The sequence below is a fragment of the Arvicola amphibius genome, chromosome 6 (assembly GCF_903992535.2).
Source record: "Arvicola amphibius chromosome 6, mArvAmp1.2, whole genome shotgun sequence".
In the NCBI taxonomy this organism is placed as follows: Eukaryota; Metazoa; Chordata; class Mammalia; order Rodentia; family Cricetidae; genus Arvicola; species Arvicola amphibius.
Window position 1 is genome coordinate 136,892,526 of NC_052052.2, and position 6,000 is coordinate 136,898,525.

The following is a 6,000-nucleotide window of genomic DNA, read 5'->3' on the forward strand; positions in this document are numbered from 1 at the left end:
ACTCACTCCCCTGCAGCCTGACGAGCTCCAGCTCTAGAATGCACGCGCAGGTAAAAACCTTCAGCACCTTCAACAATACTTTTATTTTTTTTTTTAACTCTGCACGACACACTACTCATCTCTCCCGAACTTCCCAGGAAGCACTTGTGATGAACAATGAAATGGATTCACTGTAATTGCTTAAGTGATACCTCACTGCCACAAAACCCGCCCTTTCAAAACCTGGCATTCAGTGTGCAGTTTTACATGACTGACGAGGGCCGCCGTCACCCTCAAACTGTGATCCCTGATATCTGTACCTCACTTGTTCCTATATTAATAGCTGATATTGTTATCTAAAGAATCAGCCACAGAGCTAGGGCTGGAGAAGTGGCTCCGTGGTTAAGAATGTTTATTGTTCCTGCAAAGGGTTCCCAGCATCCATGTTAGGAGGCTTGCAATTGCCTTTAACTCTGCCTCCAGGAGGGAGTCAGACCCCCTCATATATATATATATATATATATATATATATATATATACATATATATATATATATATATATATCTCCATTCATGCATACACATATACACATGCACACACACAAATAAATCTAAAAAGAACATGGGACAACGTCCTTACGTTGCAGGGGAAAAGACTAAACTACATAGGAATTTGACATCAGTCTGTCTCAAAAAAAAAGGATTAAAAGTAATCAAACAAGTAATACCTTGCTTTGCTTAAGCAATTCGAAACAATCTCTGACACTAAAACAGGAAGAAACCATTAAAATGGATTTCTGCCTTAAGTCTCTTCTTAAACCCAACAAACACTTAACTTTAGCACATGGAGGTAGAAATAACAGCGAAAATGGTATTAAAGAAAGGCTTTTCAGTTCTAAAAAAAACCCCATCAGAAATAGGTGATGCTGACTAATAAAGACATACTAAAATAAAAATTATCTGAGATTATTTCTTTAAAAAAAAATCTGTGTGTATATGCCACAGACCACAGGTGGGGTCAGAGGGCAACCTGGGGGAAACCGGTTATCTCCATCCACTTTGTGGGCTCTGGGGACCAGCCTTGGTGGCAAGTGCATGGATGTGTTGAGCTATCTCACTAGCCTCGGCTTGGCTCTTAATCTAGTTCTTTTTCTAACATGAAAGAAGTCGAAACATTATAGAAAGAAAGAAATAGAAACGTTTTCTATTACAGAAAGGTGGCATGCGAAGGAAACCTATCGTGTACATGGCCTGGAACTTAACACACTCGGGTGACATGCCTGCCTTCATGCCTCGGGTGCGCTCTGCATGAATGACAGTTTGTGGAATAAGATCGTAAAGGAGAAAACAAGACTGATTTCATCTATACCTCGTCACACAAAGTGTGAGAGAATGGTGATTTCTGAAACTCGTTCCCTCATCAGGGACTAAAATCAGGATTTAGTCTATACATTGCACACAAGTAATGCTATCTAAAATATTTTCAAATGCTAGCAGTGTCTTTTTTCCCCCCAAGTTTCAAACTATTGCAACTCACTTATAAGAAAAACATTAACTAAAAGATCTGGATTCTGATAATCTACTGTGGAAGAAATGCAGACGTACTTTTTAAAAAAATATAGGAAAAAAATACAAACAAACAAGACTTGTTGGCATACCAACAAAAATTTTCAGTGTTTTTTCTTTTCTTTTCAAGAAGACAAGTCAGTTGCAAAGCCGGAAAGAACACACAAGGCTTTCAGCGACATAAACTTAATAGCTCTGCAAGAACAGTTCCTTCGTGGCAAGACAAACAGGCGCGGGGACCCGGAGGACCGGACACAGACCCGGAAGTAGCTCTGAACAGCAAAAAAAACGGTCTAGGGAATCCGGGAGACCGTCCAAACCCAGACAGCGGGCTAGGGGAGTCGGAGCGGCGGTCTCACGCCAGGACGGGAGGATGCTCTTCCCGGAAGCGCTCGCCCCCGCTACCCCCAACAGGTCCGCGCGCGTCCCGGCCACCCCGACGGCGGCGTCCACTTTCTTGGCCGACACGGCGTGGACGCCCACCCCAGTCCTGCCTGACGGCACCTGGCGAGACCCCCTCCCAGCTCCGCCGCTGTCACCTCCTCCTCCGCCTCCTGTCCTGCTCCCGGGCCGGCCACGGCGGCCGCCACCTTCCCGGAAGGTCTTCACACCGCCAGACCCCGCGCACCACTTCCGCCTAGGCGTCTTTGTGCGCCTGCGTAGGGGCGCTGCCCCGCCCCCTTTGCAACCCTCTTGGCCACTACCCTGCGCGCATGCTCGTTTCTCTGAGGCTGGGCCGAGATCTTGGTTCTGCCCCGTTTGTCCACGACCCATTTGACTTCACATCCAAGGCTGTGAGCTGACGCCCCTCAAGGAGGACATATTCAAAATGTTCGAACCGGAAACAGCCTGTTTCCTCTCTCCCCAGCCCGCGTCCTTTGAACCAAAGAAATGAGGTCGCTTCTCAACGCCGCCTTCCCTATTCCAGTCTCGGGACCCATTCCTGCTCTTCTGGCCAAGATGAACAGAAGTAAACGCTTAGGGAACCCAGCGTCTCATGCTCTTTCAGTGCCCATGGTTTGTAATTGGCCAGAAATGTTAGCAGGATTGTATTGAAGAGGCCGTTCACTGCCTGCAACGTAAATCCCTACTTTGAGGTCTGACAGTTATCATCAATTACCCCTCACTGAGAGCTACACCTACAGTTACTGAGGTACAAAGAAAATACCCAGATGGGTTCGGTGACAAGGGTTACTATGATTACCATAACCGATAGGGTATTTGAGAGCCTGCTTTGCGTAGGGGAAGGGGGTGAAGAGTATCAACAGAAACGTTATAACCCAGTCAGTTATGAATAAGGTTTAAAATTTCACCAGAATTGTGCAGAAAGAAGCATCTGTGCCTTGGTTGTGGTGGTGGGGTGGAGGGGAGGTCCAGTTAGACACTTTTGAAATGCCAGTCTTGTTAAGCTAGTGTTACATGAATGTTGAAACTTTAAAAAATTTCCTAAAGATAGTTACAAAGCCCATGCAGTGATGTCATTCTGTCACTCGACAATAGCAAATAGTAGTGGTAAGTCGCTATTGCTGGTAGCTACTGAAGCAACATATTTGTCAAACACCTGTTAAATGGGCATATGAGTAGGTTATATGCATAATTTATAAGTAGAACCCCTCATCCTGGAGGAGTTATAGGGCACAGGGGAAAAGGTAAATGGTAATATAAACCTAGACTACAAGAGGTGTCAAGGTCCACCCACTTTGCCTGGGCAATCACAGTAACCTAACGGTATTCTCTACTTCCTTTCTATTTCTTTTTTTAAAAAAATATTTATCTATTTATTATGTATACAATATTCTGTCTGCGTGTATGCCTGAAGGGCAGAAAAGGGCACCAGACCTCATTACCGATGGTTGTGAGCCACCATGTGGTTGCTGGGAATTGAACTCAGGACCTTTGGAAGAGCAGGCAGTGCTCTTAACCACTGAGCCATCTCTCCAGCCCTCCTTTCTATTTCTTTACAGCCCAATTCTGCTCAGCAGCGGGAGTTAGCCTTTTAGGATCCTATGCGGTTGTACTCACGACCCTTTTATGACTTACCATCTCATTGCAACCCAACACGCTTCCCGTGGCTTGCAACTTGCTCTTGATGGGTCGTATCCAGACGCCATCTCAGAGTTCGTCTAGCCCCTGTCAAGCACAGCATGCCTCCTGCTTCGCCTTGACTGTTCCTTTTGCATGGCACACTGCCCTCAGATATGTCCACCGGGAATGAAAAGCAAGCATTGCCAGATGTCACCGTGGCGTTAGTGATGAGGCTCGTGATAGGATTGCAGGTGACGGCGGCGCTGTTCACCAATAGGAGCAAGGTGAATGCAGTTAGGAGCAACCACAGAACTAGAGCAGAAACCCTGTTACCACTGCCTGTGGACTCATGAAAAGTGCATGTCCTTAATGTGAAGACAGATGTGCAGACTCAGCATGTTGAGTGCTTCAATTAACCACAAAGCAAACAGAAAAAGCAAGGAACTACTTCCCTCCAAAATCACCTCATGCTCAAACTCTTCCCTCGAGGGAGAAGCAGGTCCCTTGACTCTTGAGGAAGAACACTTGTAATGCCAATACGTGTGTATGTGTTCGACTCCCAAGGCACTTGGAGTTATTTGCACAAGGGCTTATTCTGTGGCTAGCAAATTACCAAGTCATGAAGGGCCCTTTGCCGTAGTTGAGTTGACACTGATGTTGAAGACTCAGAGTGGGGGGCCAAGTGGCGAAAGGCATTCTGGGCACAGTCTTGTCTCACGGGATGTCTGTAAGGTCTGGAGAATCATTCAGGGCAAGAGTGATATTCATCCGTTTAACAACAGAATCTCTGACCTTTGCTGATTGATGATGATAGGAAGGGGCAGGTGGGAACTCTTGAAATTGTCTACTTCTTAGGGTCCAAGGTAGGAAATAAGATACTAATTTCACCTACAGGGAATCTGAGAGATTTCATTACTAGCCAGACTTGAAAAATATACAGAAGGTGTTCTCTCCTTCATGGCGAGGCTCTGAAATCAGTTGACAATTTTACTTAGGAATTTCAGAGGTTGCTTTACCAGCAAAGACTTTGAAAATATAGGGATGTTGACACGTATTGTTCTTAAAGCTACGATGTGCTTTTGGTGGGCTCTAGTAAACTTCTCCAAGCAATACCTCCAAGAACAGCTGCTGTGGAAAATGTGAGGTTTTACTAGAATGCAAATTTTTATGTAGTTATTGAGCTGGTAGATGCCCTATCAGTAAAGATCAGTTGGCTCCTTCATGAAAATAACTGGAGTGCCATGCACTGACTGTCTCTAGGCTTGTAAAAACTGTCCTGCTTCCAGCTATGACTCAATCCTGCAGGAATTGTGATTGACATAAAGGGTTGCAGATTACCCTCTTGTTCTTCTCTAGTCTTGACATGCTAATTGAATCTGGAGCTATGTGTCTGATTAAGACATATATGTGAAGTAGGGTGGGAGACAAAGCATGCTTGGTGTCTGCCAGTGTTACGGAAATCTGATTCGGAGAGCATTTGTGACATATTCTTACTTTTTTTTCTCAACCAATAGTTTGGGACAGAACTGTGTGGGCAGCAGAGGTAGATAACAAAGGGACCAACTAGAAGAATGCAATTCCAGAGCTCATTAGGGAGGGTTTTAACCCTTTGAAGTGGGTGTAATTTCATCAGGACTGGAGTTTCAAAGAATGGACTTCCTGTAAAGATCAATAGTTTGCCTTAAAGTAATTGATACCAGATCCGTTCTCTGCCTGCACTCCAGCCTTACAAATACAGTTTCCTGACAGATTGCCACTGACTGCAGAAAACACTCGTGGCAAGAAGATGGCACGATGGGACATATGACTAAGGGATACACTGGCTTTGCCATGTATTACCACCTGGAGGTCATTGGTCTTGTATAGCATTATGAGACCAGCATCACTCCTTCACCAGGACCAAAGACCCAGCAGGAGGAAGATGCCATCGTCCCAGATAGTTACAGAACCAAAAGTGTGTACTCCCGGATAGCTAGAATAGTTAGAGTCTGAGATCCAAAACTCAAAAAAGGTATTGGTCCTTCTCGTTGTGAATTCCAATGACTCAGTGTCAGAATTTATATTTCCAATTTCTCTGGTAGATTAGAAGTTCTGGAAACAAATAAATCATGCTGCCTTACAAAGCACCTGACCTGCATAGGTTAGAGGTCTCCAGACCCACCAGCTCCCAAGCACACTTTTACCCTGTGAGCATCCCACCTGACAAGCTAGACAACCCTGCTGCTGATTCCTCTGACCTTAGCTTACCCCAGCTGGTCAGGTCAGAGTTCTCTGTTCTTCCTCTGCACAGTTTTATTGCCATCCATCTACCCCAGGCAAACAGGTTAAAAGACCAGGGACTTTCCACCCCCTATACACACTTCTGTCACTCTGAGCTTACCCTGACTGGAGAGATCAGAGTTTACCAACCCTCTTGTCTTCTGTGCATTTC